The following is a 21,450-nucleotide window of genomic DNA, read 5'->3' as shown; positions in this document are numbered from 1 at the left end:
GTCTCGGAAAATTTTCTTTCCTGCTCGATCGGTTATTATTGCTCGGCTTCGTTGCGGCGTAAAAGTCGCGTCGCTGCAAATTGTTTATCTCGATTGCGTTCGCTGAATTGTTTATCTTGAGGGCTGGCTGGTTAACACGTTCCGTGCCACGTGTACCATCGATGGTACACGCTTGCATGTTTACTTAGTGAACTGAAGAAATTGTTTACAAGAAATTTAGAACCGAAGAATCAATTTCCACTGGAAGAATGGGTAGTGATAAGTTTTTGTTACGTTGTTATGTATCCGAGAATTAATAATTGCACGTAATATATCAAGTTTTGGTAAAATATCAAAGTGTGAAGAGTCGAGTAAAAAAAGCTCGGCACGGAACGTGTTAACCCATGTACTGCGGTTGCCGGGTCATTTTGACCCGGAGGATTCAAATTGTTCGCTCAATTTTCGTCAATCGAGTCAAATAAATTACTGTTACATTAGAGACAACGGAGAGGCTAATAAGTCTGCAAGAAGTAGCTTCGAAAATGTGTTCTGAAAAATTACTGGACAGAGCTTGAAATTGTAATAAGCATCGTCACTGGTACAGTTATGAAAATGGTCAAAAATTAACAAGTTAATTCATCTTCGATGCTGTTTTGTAAACAGACGAGAAAACAGGGTTGGAGATGTTCTGACGTCGGGCAGAGTCTTGTTTTGATCACAAACGATGAAAGCTGACGCTGAAAGCTTGACGTCATTCGTCGTCGATAGACGTAAAATTCCACCAAACTTGTTGCTACAGTGATATAGTTCTTACAGTACAATGAAAAGTAAGTGCCTCTTATCCTTAATTGCTGAAACAGACCAGTGAACACCTCGTACGAGTCTTTCAAGCAATATTGCGATTACTCGACTGCCATCATGCGTTTCTGATGAAAATGATCGGACGAAATAATACAGAAAAGAGAAAACAACAAATTTTCAGACTGCCATCATGGTCGGAAAAGTATTCTGTTTGTTAAATCCGCAGAGATTGCATCTGCATTCGACACATTTTCGGAGAAACTAACGATCAACGCTGTCCTCAGATTTAGGACACTATAGCTCTGGGCATGCACGATATTAAAAATTAGAGTACCGTGTCGTTAAGTGGAGACTTCAAGCTTTGATCTAAAAAAAAATTCATGATTCTATGATAGCTTTGAACGGAGTGACAGCTGTTCGAAGATCGACAATTTTTCGGTGAAAGATTAGCGATGTTTTAATTTCGCTGTATTAAAAATAAAATTTAGTCACTGTTATCTTATTCCCTCTGCACGCGGTTTTTATTAGGCTTGTTTACGACGGATTCTCGAACGAAAATACGAGGAGGATACAGCGTACAATGCCGAGGGGCAGAAAATACACCATGGAATCAGCAGAAGCGATCGCAGCGATCAAGAACGGGGTAACCAAATAAAACGAACGGTTCCAAAAAGATACAGTGGAAAACGAGTATCATGTATATTGACTCTTTTCGCGCGGATAACAGGTTAAAAACGGCTCCGACCGATCCGGCATCGTAGCTCGTTACAAAAACGAAAACGCGAAGGGTGTCTAAACGAGCATGGGCCCGTTGCCGGAAATAATTAGCGAGGTTTATCGGGAAAAGCGGAAAAGAGTCACGCGCCGCGGGACCGGCGGGGAGAGAGAGGCGCGAAAGGAATTTTAATTGGTCCCCGGGCGGGCTGCACACACGTGGCCCAGCGGATCGATGGCTCGCCAACCCCCGTGGAACGCGTGTCCGACATTTTTATGCCTCGGCACGGTGTTATTTAAAAATATTTCGATCAACGGTCCGATGAAACGGGAATTTCGATTTCCGCGTTACGGCGACGCTTGTGCAACCTCCGTGCAAACATGCCGCGAGAACTTTGTTGCAAATATTATGATTGCGGCGGGGGTGTTTGGCCCCACTCGTATTTCCCGTTCGAGATCGTTTTCCTGTTCCCTTTCCGAATGTTTTTCTAGGAGAAAATATCATTGATGAGGGGGAAAGGTTCGTTCGTGATACTGCTTTTTGTTTAACTTTCAGTTTGTTTCTTTTTTTAGATGATTTGTAATTTTCTTAGTTATTTCTTCTCCGGTAGTTTCTTTCTCACTTGAGATTTTGTTATTTTTAAGCGACGCTATTTCATCCGTCTCTTTGTACGACTGTTACGCCGTCAATTTCGCTCACTGTAACAAACAGTTATTCCAACGAGCAACATAGTTATTATCATTATTGCCGTTATTTACAGTAGAATAATTATGGCCAGTCAAATGACAAGTTTCAGATTTATTATTTCACAATTAACGAAGTTCTAGAGATGCTTCTGTGGGGTATTCCTGAATAAACTTTTTCGCTCGAGTAAATTATCGCAATAAATTGAATCACGTTCCTTTTATAAATCAATAAAAATACCAATCGTTAGTGTTGTAGAATGAAAGGATACTCAAAAGCACTTTATTTAGAGTTACAAATTCTACTCCAGAACATTCGCGTATCCAGTAAAATAAGTGATGGTGATATATTGCAAAACTACAGAGATACAGAAATCTGGTGTTGGTGAAAATCCCGAGGTGGCAACCTCACGGTTCGGTGTCTACTTTTGAACTGTCGTCTAGGCCCACCTGGGCCTTTGTAGGCAACGGCTCACCCTCGCAAGGGGCCATAAAACTGTTAGGTGGGTCATCGTTGAAATTCCAACAGTTAGAATAAAAATTGTCTCGGTCAATTGTATAAAAAAAGGAGGTTACGTGAAAGCGTATCTCTCGTTTCTCTCTCTCTCATTCGTTTGAATGATCTCCTTGGATTCTCCGAAAGTTTCGGATTTCGCCTATTCGTTCTCGGCGAAACGGAATAACCTACTTAATTTTTAGCAATCGAGACTCCCACTGGCCAGACAATTTACAAAGATTTCGTCCCGTTGGGGCTGCGGCGGGACATTCGGCGGGAGCGGAAGAGAAGGTTGCCGTGCTCGTAACTGGCTTTTTACAAATTCGTAACAATTAATTGTTCGAGTTCCGGTAACTCGGTTGAAGCAAGAAACTCTGTCTAACGCGGGCCTCTCCGCTCGCGGCCCCGCTCTTAATCCAAGCTCGGCTCGCCGAGTTTGCCGCATCGATACTTTTTCCTCCCTCTTCTTGGCCTAACTTTCCGCGAATCTTATTAGCGAGTCGCAGCGGCGCGCCTGCCTCACTTTCGCGCAATGAAGTTTGGACCAGTCGTTCCGGGGCGAAGTTTACCGGGGAAAACCCCTATGCAATTCGTCCCCCTTTGTCGCCGGAACGCGGAAGGTCGACGAAAGGCGACGAGACGTGACGATGGAATTCTGATCAGCGGCATCGGGAGGTAATGAGGTCGAATTTCTGCCTCTGGGAAACAGAATTGCCTGGCGCGGGTGTGATAGGAAAGTTTATTGGAAGTTAGAAGCCTGCGCTGACTCCTGAAACTGACACAGATTTTGATCCTTCAATTCCTTTCCTTTCCTTTCGGACGCAATTCTAGGCTGCTGCCGTTTCGGATTACCACCGCCGTGAATGAATTCTGTGCGCCCTTCGATCTCGTTCTAAATGCATTTTCAGCGGCGTTATTTATCGACGAGCTTCTCTTTGTTTTGAAAAACGCGAGCATTTCAGTCGACAAGTATAGTCATTTCTCCCGGATTCGCGCTCAGATTGCGCACAAAAGTGGACAATTCGGGAAGATTGTTCGAGCCTCTTGCGGCTTGCTTTTGTAGTTGTTGACGATCAATTTTTATTCAACCTACAGCTTTTGGCTTTATTATATTTCTAGAATATTACAATCAATTCTCGAGCAGAATTCACAGTAATTGTGACATATTCGTAGAAATATTTTGTGAAGTATATTAGGTGTACCGGAAAGTTCTGTCTGATAATGTCATTGAAAATTTGCACATATTCATGTGAGACATATATTTTTGAAAAATGTTGCTCACAAATTGCCGTCACGCTGGCAAGAGGTCATAAGTAACGACAGAAATTATATTGTTAAATTATTGTTAAATTATTATATTATTATATTGTATTATATTATTATATTATATATTACTATATATTATTATATTATTATATTATATATTACTATATATTATTATATTATTATATTATATATTACTATATATTATTATATTATTATATTATATATTACTATATATTATTATATTGTTAAATTATTGTTAAATTATATTACTAAATTTATGAAAAATCTACTATTTCCTTTCATTTCTTAAACGGACAGAACTTTCCCCGGTAGACCTAATATTTAATTTGAAATATTCCTTTGACCAACCAGAAGATTTCTTCTCCAGTATAATCGAAAATACTATCAATTTGTGTCAATATTAATCTATTGTTCTTGAAGAATATAAAAAATGTGAAGAACATGAAGCATAAAAAGAACACGAAGATTTACGACAGCGACAAATAAATTGCTGATATTTATACATTTATGTGTGCATAGATTTTTAAAATACAAGGAAACGTATAACTCAACAAGGTCTAACGGCAAATTTATTTTCCTGTAACAGTGAGCATTCAATTTTCCTTGAATTCTAATTTTTGTAAAATGAAGCATGATAATCAGAATGACGATCCACATTTCCGAGATAAATGTAACGGAAATTCTGCGGAATAAACGTATTAGCGATACGTTCGCTTTAATTATATGTTAGAAATAACCCGCTGATGAGGGGGTGATTTATTTTAATAGGTTGATTAAAATTACGCAAGCGGCATTCGTGTAAGTGTGCACGAGCGAACAGGACAATGTTAAATACGCCCGTGGCACGTGGTTAATGCGTTCGTCCTCCATTGTCAGCCAAGCGTGAAAATTGGAATTTTATTCGAGGGGGATGATGCCGGCGCCTCAATTTACAAGCAACCCAGTTACCATTCCCCCCCAGCTTATGAATGTAATTCAGACGTGTGCAAATCAGAAACGATTTCTTTATTCAACGTCTCACGCTTCCTTTGCCTCGTCCAGTAGTGTTGCTAAAAAAATCATTTCTGAATCATGTATCAGTAACTGAGCGCAATTTGGCGACTTTCGCAACAATTCATTACAACGTTCGCTATTGTTTCCGGTGTGTTCAGGTGTGCGCTAAATAAACGATTGCTTCGAGTATTTAAAATTCCTTGGTCAAATAGCACGATTCAGAATTTCATGGAAAATAACTAAGCAGCGTCTGCCGGTCGAACGAAAAAAATAAAAAAGAATCGTTTCAGTCGCTTCTACCTGCACATTCGGAATTTATTTCAATTTGCAAGAATGAAAATTCAGTTTGCCGGTGGTCGATACGCGGCCACAAACCGCAAATAAAACTTCGATATTACAAATCGCGCGGAGCTTTCAAGCCAACATTTCTGAACAAACAAAACGCCGCCGAGATTATTCTAGCGGGTTGCAAATGGTTTCCAGCTTAGCCCGTGGTATTTGAATAATAGTCGGCCCGCGTATGAATAGTTAATTTTTCATTTAAAATCATAGCGATCCGAGTACAGATCAGCCAACATGTTCGCGACAGTCGCCGAAGGTAGAACACGAAAATACAATTCTAACACGCGTAGACAATGATTTGATGCGGTTAATGGAACATCAGCATAGCGCTAGACGAAACGTTCAACGCGTTAATTTGCCACTCCAGTATTTATAAAAAAGAGACACACAGCGTGAATGTCGAAGCTTGATGAAACAAAAGTGAGGTACCAAAGCCGGGTATCCGGCAGAAGACAATTCCAGAGACCTCATCAAGACCGCGAGCTCCGGTTCCATTACCATCGCCTTCGTTCCCATCAATCGAACCAATTCCGCGTGCCGCTCCATCGTTCCCGTTCGTCTTAGCTCGCAAACATCCTCTTCGGTAGCTCGCGGCACCCTTTGTCCGCTTTCATCCGCCTTCATCCGCCGCGCGCGCGGAACCCGGTCTGTAATATCGATCCCCCGGCGTTCGTGAAATTGGTCGGTGCGCGTGCGACATGTCGCGATCCCATCGCTCCATAGAAACCCGAGCAAACGGCAAACCCGGCCGAACGGTAGCCAAGCAAACGCCATTGTCAATTATCGAGTGACGAGCCTCCATTGGCCGCTCGCATTCTCTCGCGAGAACGCGCGCCGCGTTCGCCGCGCGCGATCCTGCGGGAGGAACCACGATATTCGCGCACGCTTCGAGCGCCGCCGGGATCAAGCGCTTTTTAATGGCAGACGGCTTCTGAAGGAGATTAGGGTTGTTCGTTAACCGCATTCCGGGGCTATCGATCAACGAAACTGGACGCTGCGGAGCGAGTATCGTCGCTGCGTTTCGGACGCGCCAAAAATGATTGAGCCTCGTTCCCGGACCTCTCAGAGTCCCGTGGAACGTAACTATGCTTTGTATCTTGCTTTGTATGCTTATCTCTATGGAAAAGATTTTCGGTCTTTCCTTCCTTCGGAAGTATCATTGAAACGCTTGCATTATGACCACGAGTCATCGCGATGACGATATCATATATAATCTGATAAATGCGAATGTTATTCGTTTCTTCTAAAATTTTGATTCTTCCGTTATCATAACGTAGGAATGAAAGTGAATGGACATACATACAGGGTGTCCCAAAAATGTCTCGCAATCCGAAAATGAGGAGTTCCTGAGGTCATTTGATGTAACTTTTTCCTTAGCGAAAATGCAATCCGCGGCTTTGTTTACGAGTTATTAACGAAAAACAGTGACCAATGAGAGACGAGCTCGGCTGGCACGTGGCGACTGAACCAATCAGCGGAACTGGACTTCGACCGCTCGCGTTGGCTCGGTCACTTCGCGCCAGCTAATCCTCGCCTCTTATTGGTCAGTGTTTTTCGTCAATAACTCGTAAACAAAGCTGCGGATTGCATTTTCGCAAAGGAAAAAGCTACTTCAAATGACCTTAGGAACCCCCCATTTCCGGATTGCAAGACATTTTTGGGACACCCTGTATCAAAAACAAAAATTGTCTCGTTGCGAATGAAATCATAGTTGAATGGGTTAAGGCAATTGATGTACTATGATTTTACGAATTTCCCGGATCGATTGTTCAAAGTCCACGCGTCAAAGATTTCGCGCACCTTTGCAAAAAAATATTTACGGTGCTCGGCCCGTGTGGTTTACCCTGAGACGGCCATGTTTCTCCGATTCGTTTTAATCGGGCGGCCGAATCCGCGGGCGGCTTCGATCGGAAAATCAATAATCCCGGTCCACGCGTCTCAGTATCATTTAAACCCGTGTTAGCTCGGGCAAGGATGGACACTTCAAAGAAATCGGCGTGCACCGGCGATGTCGGGTTCGGCTGCGGGATGGTAGGGGCGCGAGGGGTGGTCTGGAGCTGGTAAACGGAAATTGCGCCTGGGGGTTGGTAGCGCGGATTTAACGTTGTTTTGCCCTGACCTAGCTCTCTGGGTCCCCATTCCGAACCGGAAGGTAACAGCTCGGCTGGCTTTCATCCCCACCAGAGGGGAATGCTACTCTCATAGTACTCGTACAGACCCCCACGCCCCGTTTTTCCCGCCTCACCCTGCTGCCCTATAGCGTTCTTGTTGACCCTATCTCGCGCAGCCAGCCGCCCGTGTCCCTGCACAGAGAATGGCGCCGAGGAGCCCTTGCTTCGAATCTGGTTAAGGGTTCTACCCACTTTAACCCCTTTCAAACGCGCGCCGTTTTCATTTCGTCTTTTGCCCCGCGATTTTCGAGGGAAACGGACGCCCGGAGTTTGTGCAGCTTCCTCGCGATCCGTCATTTTTACGTCGCGTTAACGACCCTTGGCCACTTTCAAGCACGGTGGAAATCGAGCGTCACTCTAAATAGACTGTTAAATGGAATGTTAACAGCAGAGATTTACGGATCACCCGTCAAAATGACGGGTCACTAAATTTCCTAATTTACGATTATTCGTATCGTGAAGATACATTTATGAGTTATTTACTCGATTTATGTGTTACTTGCGGCAAATGATACAATAACACTTGTTAAAAATCAGAGCAAATTTCTCATTGTTACTTTTATAAACTAGTATAAAAGAGCTATTTTTTGTGCTCCATAAATCTAGTGTTAACATGCGCGCACCTGCAGTCTGTCTAACAATATAATGTTGAGTGCGCAGATTACACTACTGTTATCAATACTGTTAATACAAATTATAATATAAGCTTATCAATATAATATACGATTGTTAACAACTATAAAAACGTGCCACAAGGTTCGAATAATCGTATCTTCTCTTCCCAAGTTTTCCATTTTTGTGTACAATCTGAGCGGAGATCAATCAATTAGAGAGAATTTACTGTATAGTCTACACTCTTAGATGAAGTTAAACCACCATGAGCACGTACAAGGAAAGTCCTAACAACATTATCGATGACATCGATTGATTATTACGTTTCAGTTTGATTTAGTTGTCCAACTTACAAGCAAAAATATTTGCAGTGTTAATAATGATCTAATCTATACGTATTGGTACACGTTTGGTAGCATTCCCTTGCCATTGCGTTATTAAACAGACTGCAGACGCGTGCATACGCAATTTCATACGTTTAAACATTGCCCCACGAAGAGAGAACTTGAACAGAAAGGATTCTCCGTCGACAAGTGTCATAAAATGACCACCGTATGTTATTCTATCTCGCGAACGTCTCGGCAGTAAACAAGCGAAGAAATATATGGACAATTCGAAACGAATCGAGCACAACGAAAAATAATAAGAACGCGGATAAACGAGCGTTTCGCGACTCACCGGGAATGTCGAGGATGTAAAAAGTAATATCACAGATAACGATCTGTCCGTAAACTCGCCGTGGATATCCTCGTCGCGGATGCTATCGCGATAGTCGTAGAATTCCAGCGATGAAAAAACGATGTTTTAATATAACGTTACTCGCGTGATACGCGCGTATTACGTTAATAAATTTCCGGGCGCGAGTGCGAAGCGCCGCTGGAGCACGTTTTTCATCTGAGAGAGCTTATGAAATTGTTTACACGCACGAAGTACCCGCGATATTGCTATTAAGTTATTACTTGGACGCGACCGGTGTGTTTTTCAGCGCGAATTCGCGCGTTCCGCGTCCGCTTGAAATGTCATTTTTTTTCCCCGGGAATGTTTCGAAACGTTTCGAACCGGCAAGATATTTAAAGCCGACGTGTTTCAGCGGAGATTCGCGAACAGGATCAACCATGCTGCCCGAGGAATTCTGTTTTGACAAAATCGTTCGCTTCGAAAGTCTTTCGCTGCGCGGAAACAAATGCAGAAATGCAGAAATTGTATTTGAACGCAGAAATTCTTGTTTCGAACGTCGCAGAGTTTTCATCGAATTCGCATAATTGACATTCGCTAGATTAAACTTTAATCTAGATTTAATACTTTTTCCGTGCTTCATGGTGATTCGATCTCTAGTCGCGGACATTACACCATAAAATTCGGAGACAACGGCGCGAAGCCCGTGCAATGTTAATTCCCTACGCACACACCGCAGACAGACATTCTTCCTGCAATGTTAAGTGCAATTGAAGGGGTGAATTACGGTTTCGTGATTTCACGGGGACGGTTCCGGCACTCTCACTGGCCGGCTAGGATTTTCGAGCGGACGGCTTCTAATGTACGATCGAGAGACCCGCCCACGGAAATTTATAATGGCGGGGATTTTTCGGACCCGGTTCGTGAGAGCGACGCTCGCTTCCGGTTTCTGGAATCAAGGTACTTTTAATTCCTCCGGGGAATTTATTGAAACGTTGCGGGCAGAAATGTGACGCCGAAATTTTTGGACAGTTCGACCGGGTGTTTCATCAATCTTTACCAAGGATTCTATCAGGTTGATGCTGTAATCACATTTGCAACCGTTTAAAGATCTATTTGAATCTTGGTAACGTTGTTTCATGGATCATTTGACATAACCACGTTGAGGTCATGAGCAATTAAATATAAAAAAAGAGGTCTGTATTTTGTAAAAAATATGTAACGCCTTATATCACAGTTTCAGTTTTCATCAGTTTGTAATTTGTGCTAGTCAAAGTATCCTGTCAGATATCTCCAGGTTTAAAAAATGACATTTAATCTACTTAATCAATGTTTGTAAAGAATCGAAATAATTTCTGGCTTCATTTAATAATAATAGACTGCTTTATAAAGATCCAAGGAAACAGTTGCCTTTGCCAATCGAAAAATGTGTTTCTAATAAAAATAAAACCTCTACAAGAGAGATGCATATTATTTATTTTCATGTATCTAACATCATCGATATATTATAAAGAAAATGATCGAAACAGAACGATCGAGACCCAATGAGCGTATAAAATCGACAAGAAATTGTTTTGTTTATGTCCGGTCTCGCGCAACGAAAACGCAATCGCTAATAGATTCGAAGCGTCTAATAGGGCCACGGCGATCAATACACCGGCGATCGAGGATACAGAAATATCTGGATCGTCGTTTACCATTCGAGACGTCGCGTCACAATTTATTCGCGCGATTTAACGGATTCCGTAATCGGAACGGGGCGGCGGGCCGGGCGCGTTCTGCCGCTAATAAGCGAGGCTCTAATCGATCGGCGCCGGTGCTCGCGACGCGGACAAAGGAATTTAATTTGCTGGAATGAAAAATGCGAACAGCCGAGCCGAGCAGAGCCGAGCTGAGCCGGGCCGGGCCGGGCCGGGGCTGGGCTTCAGAATCGCGGATCGCGACGACCGGAAATCCGAAACGTCGCTTCGTTACGCAATAGCCACGCGGGATCGTTCGGAAGCACATCGACAGCCGAACATTGTTTCCGATCCGGACAAAAGGGATCTAATTTGTTCCCGGCGATTTAAGAGGATTTGCCGTTTCAATTAAAAAATATATGGTCGCTCGTTAACGGCCGGCTCGTGCTTCCTACGACGACAAAAGGTGTAATTGCGTCGACGAGTCAGAAACTCTGGCCTTTTTGTTCGCCTTCTGCAGGAAGTCTATTGCGCGTTCGCTGTGTACAAAATACCGCGTGTTTTTCTCGCCTTTATGCTGCGAGAATAAAGCTGACACCGAAATTTGTTGTTCATTTTCTTTCGTTTTAGCGAATGAATCAAGAATGATAAGTGATCTTGAAAGAACATTAGAACAGATCGTACGTCTTTTTAACACTCTATCTTTATTATTATTATTACTATTATAATTTTACTAGGATCTGTAAAGTGTAAGGATATTGTAAAAGTGATTTATGTCCCAATTCTTCAATTTTAATTCGATTCAATAAAATACTTTAATTTTATCGAAGTTTTCAGGTCGTTTGCTTGGAAGTCAATGTGTTACGATCTCACGTAGGTACGCAGCTGCAGGGAAAAGTGTTTGGAAAATATTTTTCGTTTGCCAAGAAACGGGAGAGGAGAATATCGTTGTACTAAACGATCGTGCGAGTGTTCCGTCAGGGTAATAGCGCACCAACGTAATGCATAAGGCTTCCACGCACAAATATTACTTCAATGGTACTTTCTCGCGTGATGGCATTAATATGACGTTACGACAGGAACTTTCTCCGTTAATTTTCCATTCATCAGCGAGAAAGAATCTCTTTCCACTCGACGCACTGTCCACCTGAATGTGCTGCCAGCAATTAGAAAGTTCAAAGACCCAACCGACTCAATTGTGCAATCGTAAACATACGTTTCTCTATACGTGGACTCTGATCTGTACGCAAATTCTTGTCTCCGTATAGTTATTTGACACACGTCACGACTGTTATTCTTCGGTAGAGAATTACCAAATAATTACACGACCGATTTCTAATACGATTTTTCTGCGACCGGATAATTTCGCTCGTATCTTGTTACCGAACGCTGTTACAGCCAGAAGTGAAACGACAGCCCGTCGTTAAAATTCAGTCAATTCGGAAACACATCGTCGAATTAGAACAATTTATTCCAGATGAGTGGAAGCAATTGGAGCAAAAAGTCATTTTAAGAAGTCTATAAATCTTTGCCAAAGAGAATGATGGCTCTTATCGAATGCAAAGGAGGAGCCGCAAAATATTAAGCATTAAATTTGATTCGATGATTCATTGCTACACACAATTTTTACTTAAACATGCCATCATTTCTTCGCACTGTATTTCCGTAAAAATTCTTTTTTTCTTCCAGATGGAATTGTTTAGACCGGCGAAAATTCAATTCTATCTGATTCGCGTATGTTTACATTTTGCATGTTTCTGTATAAAATCGAAACCTCGGTTGCAATGTCAAACAAATGAAAATTGCGTTAATTTGAGAGCGTGCTACCTTTTTGTCTCGCAGTGTAAACGCGGCGTGATCTATTCGCGTTGGAAAAAAAAAGTTATGGGCACAGAGACCACGGCTGTTTTGATTTTCGCATTTTCGTCGCACGGGGCGTCGTCGTCCCGCAATTAATAACTTCGTTCATTCCGGTTCACGGTCAGAGCGGCATCAGCCGACGCTTTTTTCCCCGTCGCGTCTGTATATACGTCGCGCGGCCGTTAATTAACATGGGCGGGTCGCGAAAAAGCCCCGATAACAGGATTCGCGCTATAATTGGCCGTCGGGATAGGAGGAGCGAAAGAGAGAGGGAGGATAAAGAGCCAGAAAAACAGAAAAACAGAGAAACGAAGGGAGAGAGAGAGACAGCAGACAGAGAAATATATGTACATGTATATATGTATAATATATATGTTGCCCGTAGACAAACTATTCACGCGGAAATACAGACCTTTATTTCGCGAGGATACGCGAGCCGTCGAACGACTTTCGCTGTTCCCGTTTCCAACCACGCGCGGACAATAGGGGGTGGGATCAAACCACCTGAAATTATTCAGGCCCCGCCCCGGTTAAGCGTCGCCGGGAATGCTAATGAGTCGCCGGGCGTCGGATTCACTTCGCGAGCTAATGCGACGCCGCTTTTATAAATTGCGCCCCCGCGAATTTCGAAATGCCGTGACCTCGGTTACGGGGAGGCTTCGACGCGCTGACTGGCGAGGGGCCAGACCAGAAACTGGAATAAATGTTGGCCAAATAATTCAGCAGGGCTGGATAGCTCCTGCATCGCCAAATCATCTAACCGTGCTTGTGCTCCCGGGATCTTTCGATCCAATTTCGTTCGTTTCATGGATTCTGCAACAATGTAATGTTCCAGCTCTTTTCTCAGAAATGTCTGAACAAAAATGTAATGTTAGAAGTGTTCCTGCTTTCTCTACACATTTTTTAAAATGGGTCGTTTAATCGACGACCGCTGAAGCTTTCACGGCATTCTTTTTTTTATTTCCTTTAACATTTTCTCTTTGTAATCAGTGTTTCTGAATCGAGTCGCTCGATGAACATGTTTATATTGTTATAGGTAATATTACTTAAGTGCCAATGAATCTAATAATTTGATTACAAATCTGACTGCTTTTTAGTTTCACTAATCAAGCTGAAAACCCATCGATATGCAGAAAAGAAAGTGTGAGCGAATCTTACGGCGCGAATGCTGTCGAATGCAAATAAGAATGAAATAAAAACCCGCCGCTCCTAAACGATACAATATGATAGAAAATATTATGGACGAAATATTAAAAGAATCGAAGAATATTAATCAATCTGTCATTCGTAATTTGTGAAGATTACGAAGGAATGGCACAACTTTAAAAGCACGAGAGTCCTGTTGCCGAAATCGGGACAGAACGAGTCCGACAATTCCGTCGTCGTCCGTTGACTTTAAAATCTCGAATCCTGCCGGAATATTTCGTCGGTCGCGTTCAAAGAAACAATAATACGAGCGCCGACCGTGTTTTGCAGCAACGCGGCGGAGAAAAACGCCGAGCAGAAGAGCGATCGTCGAATTGTGCTCTTTGACGTATTTCATTATCCCCGGTATTAAACGCGTCGTTAGTGTTTATTTCGTTTCAGAGGGGACAGAACGACGAGATTCCGTTCGGTCCCGTTTGTCGGAACGCGGCCGAATCGACAGCCGCCCCCGTTGCTTCATTATTGCGCTATTGTTCCCGGTGTTATCGGCTGCAGCAGGCTACGGTAACACGGTTACTGACTATAACGTGGCAAACCTCTTTCTCGGCCGTCGAAATAGATTTAAACAAATATTATCTGCTGGACGCGCGCCGAACTGGCACGACCGTTTCACCCTCATCCCTGTCCCGCGACCCCTTTTTCCACGGTCCCGCAATTATAAACACCGAATTTAACAAAGATAATACGTCTACGGGGACCCGGACGGCGTTCACTTTTACGGGCCGATGTACAGGCCGATTTAAAATACCGGTCGTCGTTTTCGTTCTATTTTATTGCTGCTTCGTTTACAAGATATTGGGGCTCGATAACGATGTCCGTGTATTTTGACGATGCTTCCGTATCTTTACCAATTCTGCCTTATTAAAAGCTGTACGATAAAGTAAAACGTAGTTCTTGGAAACGATTCGATATTTTTAAATCACCTTGATAGTAACGTAAAGAACAATAGTATAATCATATAAATTGTTGGAGCCATTTAAATTAATATTCACGACTTCTCGATAAATTCGATAACAATATAGAAAATTGTACGATAACGTAAGACATTCTTGGATCGCTTTAAAATAATATTCATACGTTTTGAAACCGTTCAAAATAATATTCTTGATTTTTAAATTACTTTTACAGCAACATCGTGAGCAATGCGACAATGGTAAGAATTCTTCAAAACTATTTAGAACAATGTTCGTGATATTAAAATTATCTTGACAATAACATAGACAACAATGCGATAAAGTTAAACATCCTCGAAGTCGTTTAATAAATTCATGTATTATCTTCGCATTTGTCCATCGTGTTTTTTTTCAGCTATTTTGTTGCCAACAAAATTCTTTCGACGTTTGCTTCTCGAATTAAAAAAAAAAAACAATAAAATTGAAGTGCATTGAATAACATCGAGCACGATACAACGAATCACGTGACTCACCGGTACAGTAGCCTCTCCCGACAGGTAGGGGAATGATTTCAATTATACTATGGGGATTCGCGTTACGTTGTTGGACAGGCGTCACCAGCAGCTGGCCCGGCTCACGATCGCAACACTGTCACACCGGCATCGCAAATGTCTTCGGGAACACGTGGAAATTGAACGAAAAGCCGCCGAAACCGGCGACAAAACGGGAATACCAGACTGGCCAACAGCAATTCCCAATTGGTGCCGGTCGAATTAATAACGGCGACGTCGTTGAATGGTTCCTCGGCCAGCACGAAATTTCGAATTCCCGTGGAACCGCCTCGAGATTGCAACGGCGCGGCGCGGCATAGCAATTTCCTTCGGCAAATGGCGTCCGCGATATTTAAAACGTCGTTTACCGTCTTTATTATCCGTCGACGATTATGTTCTACCGGCCGGTATACGGATTATGCGATTGTTAGGAAAATGGAGAGGCTGTCGCGCCGTTGTTCCCTTTTTCATCGCGGAAACTTCGGCGGAACACGAAGTTTAACGAAATTTAACGCTGCTCCGTTTTATTCGAACTTCACGGAGGCCGGTAATGGGTGAAATTAAAACCTCGTTCGATTCCCGCTTCGTTAGGTTCCTCTATCAAAATGTAAATTTGTTATTAGTCGCGACGAAATTGTTTTACAATGCAGATGTAAAGCTCGTGGCCTCCGCTTTGTCACGGATATCAATCTAAAATGTAGAACTTAATGAAAATTCGTGGCGTTTTTTGGTAGCGTTATTATTACTAGACTGCGGATTTCGTGCAATTATGGCAGAAATGAACAGATGTCATTGAAAACGGTGGAAAGATTAATAGAAACTGCGAGTGTTGATGTATTAATTTGAACGTATCGAAATTACTAAAACAGAAAAAAATACTGTACTTGACTCTTACGTCTGGCGATTAATGCAGACAATTTTAATTTCCGTGAAGATCCCCAGTCTAATTATTACAAAAATAGAAATTCGTTTGCTTAACGTCCTGTATAGTCAAATTAGTTTTTTGTATTTTTAAAAGGTGTTATTAGAGTGCCTCAGCCATGTGTCTGAGTAACTCGAACATTTTTAAAGACTCGTCAGCCCAATGATTGCCAGCACTGGTACAATATATGCACTTTTAAATACGATGCTCGTTGAAAAAAAAATACTCCATTAATTACCTCGGAGAAGAGTCCAAAAAATCGCATCGCTTCGGATCGCTAAGATTGGACCACTTTGGACACCTCTTGCCAAGGAACGTGACGCGACGTAAAGACAAAGAGAAATGAATATTCCGGAGAATCGTCTCGTCGGACGGCCAAGAAGACGGAAGAAAATATTCCCAACGGGTCCGCTAATTTTCCTAATGGTCCAGCGGGAGACGACAGCCCCAAATAACGCAATCAACGCGGAAAGCGCGCCGCTGCAGGATAACGAGGTCGGCCGTTTATTCATCCTTTTTTTCACGGTGTCGTGAAAACCCGCCGCGCCGGTAATCCGAGCCTCCGACGAGCACCGATATCCTTGTTATCGTCGCGAAGACCACGAGGAATAAAAGTATAAGCGGGGAATAAAAGCGGACTCGTCATAAATCCGTGTTTCTCACCCGGTCGCGCGGGCACAGTGCGCGCTGGCCGCGGGGATGCACTCGCGCCTGCATTTTTCATCTCGCCGCGAGTTTCCGCGCTCTCTTTTTTTTTTGTTCCCCGCGCTCTTCTTTCTTTTTTGTTCCCCGCGCTCCTCGCCCCGTCCGCACCCCGTTCGTGTAACGGCGACAAAAACAATGCCGCGGTTTCTGCAAGAGAAACTGCATTTATGGCCCGGAACCGGCTGGATACGATGCAACGTCCGGGCAAACTGAAAAAACCGCGATGCCGACGAATTGCTCGTGCCGATTGCTCACTAATTCTGCTAATTGTTGGCTCCGCGAAACGGCGTGTTCGCGGCCGTTAATTTCAGAACGGGGAAACGTTTCCGTGATCCGACGGTTAAATATTTTCGAAAATATCCCTTTCAACCCTTTATCCCATCGGATTTGTTATGGAAATTTTGAACAGAATTTAAACGTGGAAGGCTCTTTCAAGTTCAAATTCAAATGAGATTCTATCCGGTGCCCGAACGTGTATCTAACGAACGAAACCGTTCGACCTTTACGATTGTTAATTGCTCGTTGTCGATCGTTGTAAACGCAATGCTGAAGGAACATTACCGAATGTTTCTCCGCGCACGCCATATCGGATTACATCAAATCTGCTGGTGGGCCTGAAAAGGGCCCGTTGCACGGGTATATTGAATTAATAAAAGAAAAAGTGCTCGAACGTAACCGAAACTTTCTCCGAATCGGTTTGAAATGTTCTCGTTCTGCAGCTATGCATTGAATAGAATCGAACGTGTTCGCTTTTTATCATACATTTACAGCGAGTTTTATCGAAACGATTTCCGCGTCGGCTACATGAATAGTTATAATGACAGATGCCGTATTGATTCGATCGAATCAATGTTTCCAGAGGTGTAGCTCAGTTTTTGACAAACATCGACGATGGTACGCGCGACCACTGAATTTATCTTTGATTAAACAGCGGATATTCCGGTGGATTCCGCCGTTTTTATGGGCAACAGGACATTTAACCGGATCGCGGGAACGTTCGTCGCGGAATAAAAAGTGTGTAAAATGGGAAAATTCGATGAACGTTATAAACTCGCAGTGCGCGCAGCGTCGACGGTTCATCCAATTTGTGGGATCCTGCGCTATCGGCGCGCCGTATTAATCTCGACGACCATAATCAGAAGTTAAGTTCCAACGGAATCGGACAGACCGAGCGGATCCGCGGAAAATTACTATCCTGGAACAACACGGCGACGGTCGTGATTTCTCAGACGTTAATCGCGGACGGGGAGAGCGCGTTTAAATCGCGCAAACGGGTCGGGACGAAAAATTGCATGTCGATCTAAATCCACCGGTCCGCGTTGATTGCAATCCGAAACGCAATTACCGCACTTTAACTAGCTCTCTTACTGCGGAACACAATTTCGCGTAATATTACGCGAAATAATTGATCCAGTTCCGTAAAATTTCACGGCGTCGCGCTGGAAAAGTGAGAGAAAATTAATCCTTCCGAGGCCTGCTCTTCCCCCCCCCCCCCGCCCCGGCGCCGCGCCGCACCCCGCCATACCTTTCCAGACACCCCCGCCGTCGTCGCCATTTTTCCCTCTTCCCACCGGGGTTCGAGTCTCCGTTCCTCGGCGAAATGTCGTTACAATAACTTTGCGACTGCTGGCAACGACAGAACGTTTAGGCCGTTGAATATGCAATTGGAATTACGCGCGCGCGAAGGAATTCCGTGGAAAACCCATGGAATTGCAACGGGAAAAATTACCTTGTCTCTGCGCGAGAACGTTGCTAGCCGCGTTTCAATTTTGGCACAGGGGGAGGAGATCCGTCTAGCTGCCGACCTACCAGAGAAAACATTTCTTTTCCACGTTGCTCTTTAATCGAGGACCAGCTTTTCCGAGTTGTTTAATCTTCGTACAATTAACGTAATTAATGTCAGATTAAAGCTGGCGGAGATGCGTCCGGTGTTGCAGACGTTTTCGCGGATGAGGTTGTGATCAAATGATTTCATTTTGTGCACTGATAGAAATTATTAAGGATTTTATGCATTCGTTCTCCAATCGAATGAATCAAATAGAAATCTGCAAGATTATTGAAAATATTTCAAGATATTGTCACGTTATTTTTCAGTTATTACAATTCTAAGAAGGACATTTTCATCCAACTTACGTTTATTACGAACAACTTAGACAGCTTTTATTTTGCGTAAAACATCGCACTCTAACGATAAGATGTACAGGTACATGTTGAACTTGCTATTAACTTTTTGTTACCATATGAGACGCGTACAATAGACTCGTTGAAATTGTTGAGCCACGTGAAGACACATAACCAGACCGCGGATTGTTATGCAAAATAAAAATTGTCTCCGTTGATTACAAAACGTAGAAACTATACAGACATTTATTTCTCTTTCTTAGTCATACCAACGAGTCGAGAATGATACGATAATATCCTCAAATCGTATAAATGTTTCTATAATCTTACATTTGATCTATTCATTTCTGTCAGATGAAATTCAATTGAAATAAAATCCGCGGTCCACGCGTGATATATTGATTTTCGTAACCCCAGCGCGTTGCTTCCTGAAATCGTGAAAATCGAGGCACGAGGGGTTGCGACAAAAGCTTCCGAGGGTGCCGGATCGGGCCGGGCCGGGCTGCGACGAGGAGGTGAAACTGGATCGCGTTACCTGCCCGCGACACAGGCCACGACTTCGCATGAATAAAATAATGCGACTTCCGGGACCGTCACGCGACGCATCAGCGTCGCCCGGTAACTTGATTATTCCCTAAGAGCGGATGCGAGGTCCGCGGGGACAGTTCACCCCTAATGCGGCGTTCCGCGCCCTAAGCGACACGAGTTAGCGCTCGCGAAGTTAACTTCTGAAGGGGGGAATGGCAGCCTTTAAAACTCTAAAAGGGTCCTGGGCACATCCGTGTCCGCCGGCGGGCGGAGCCTTTTTACTTTCGACCGGCCGTCCGGCAACGCCACTTACGACTTTTAACGACTTCTCCTTTTATTTCGGCCACGCGACCCGGTCACGCGATCCGCAGATCCGATCTCGACTGTTGCATGCGATATGCAACACCGAGATTTCTGCACGAGCGCGGCATGCCCGCGCTACAATCTGTAACTGCCGCCACCGATCGGCGTATTATGGCGTAGCACTCTGCCGTGTGCGTTATTGTTCGCGGATGCTTACGCGATTTTATGGTTGAGCTGGGGCTGAGACGATCCTATCTGGCTTTAGCCGGCCTGGATTCGAATAAGCGGCTTATTTGTCAACGCTACGTTCGTGACGTGGGTGAAAATATTTTGAGTTTCTGCGATTCGGCAATCGCGATGCGGTGTTCCGAATTGAATTAAATTGAATTAAACGATTCTTCTGTTTTCTTCGGGATTGTCAGTCGAAAAATGGATGCGTGGAACGCGAAACAGAAAAAATATCAGAAGAACCTGAGATCGTTATTATTTTCAATTTACTAAAATATTTAACTACGTTCTTTTCAACCCCTTGCCGTACTTTGGCGGGTCCGACTCGTCGTGAAAATTTCTAGTAATAACTTGTCGAGTGCAGATGTTATTCTGTCCTTTAAAATTGGAATAAAATTCTAATCTCTTGTCATCAATGTTTAAGCATTCAAGTCAATTTAGGCGTACAATAAGCATCAATTTTCTTTCCCTTCTAAGATATTATTGCAATCGAAAATTTTCTGATCGCAGTAACTGCGAAGAAAATGGTATGTCAAAGGGTTAACGCGTTGATTATGAACGAGATAGGTCCTTTTAGCGTACATCTTCAGTTACTACCATTGCTAGACTGCGATAACAGATGCATCAAATTTCTTTCTCGATTTAGAAGAAACGAATAAATAACATTCACATTCAGAGCAGATCATACGAATACATTTATATTCAGCCCCTGTCTCCTGTAATTGCTACAGCAAATTATTTTGCACGGAGATCCACAGTCTGCTGATTATACTTCGTGTAATTTAATTAGGCATCGTTTGTTCGAGACAGAAACGGAGGTAATTGTGAATGCGCTGTAAAATTACACGAAATACAATAAGCACGATACTGAAACTAAATGTACACATTTACTGAATTGTACGCAGCGTTGGTTAATCCTTGGAGACATCGAGATAATTATTAGGGTGTCCCATAAGTTCTTTCCTTTTTTCGGATGCGAAATGATTACACGATATTTGTTGTTTAAGACTGATTTATTGAGTTATATACGAACCGTTCTGCTCTATTATCTTCTTCCATCGTTCAGGAGACCTCATTATGCTGTCTTTGAGGCTTATTTGCAAAATATTGATCAAGGTGAGAACTGATGGGACACCCTAATATTATAACAAGTTCGCTAGCAACGTCATAGCATGATATTTAGAGCATCTGGAGGTTCTCTTTGACGACAATTTGTATCATTTTACGCTGGCAGCGAACGTGTTAATTATATCGTCGACGAAAGGATGCGCGCTCAATTTCTCCGAAGATCATGATCAGTAGGTATATCTTGGACCCTTCGGCTAAAGTAGGGGTAGGTGAGCGCGAGGCAAGGGTTGGACGGGAGCAAGAATTTCCAGGCTCGATATCTTCCCGACATCTCGTCGCTCGGGAAGTTTATCGTAAGTCTACGAAACGGCCGCGCATGTAAATGTAATTATCATCTAAATTGCGGGAAGTTACGAGTTCGCCGCGTCTCGGTCCGCGCTCGCGGCTTCCGTCCCAGCTGTTTGCGCTCCCTGGGGAGGACAATTAAGCAGGAGGACTGCATATTTAAATTGTTATTACGCCGACTCCGCCAACTCGTGACCGCTCGTCTGTTTATTGGAATAGTTTTGTATCGGGATCTCGAGTCCCTGGTACATGGACCGTCTTGGCTGATTGGATGATCCAGCCCTGGT

General features: G+C 43.4%; 1 protein-coding gene across 1 annotated transcript in view; it reads left to right on the top strand.

Moving 5' to 3' along the window:
* Positions 1–21,450, top strand: part of LOC117220794 (uncharacterized) — a 100,838-nt gene that overhangs the window by 14,375 nt on the left and 65,013 nt on the right. The gene's annotated exons all lie outside the window — the stretch shown is intronic.

Source organism: Megalopta genalis, chromosome 1 (genome assembly GCF_051020955.1).
Source record: "Megalopta genalis isolate 19385.01 chromosome 1, iyMegGena1_principal, whole genome shotgun sequence".
NCBI classification, from domain to species: domain Eukaryota; kingdom Metazoa; phylum Arthropoda; class Insecta; order Hymenoptera; family Halictidae; genus Megalopta; species Megalopta genalis.
Note: the sequence above shows the minus strand (reverse complement) of the source record. Positions and strands in the feature narration are given on the sequence as shown.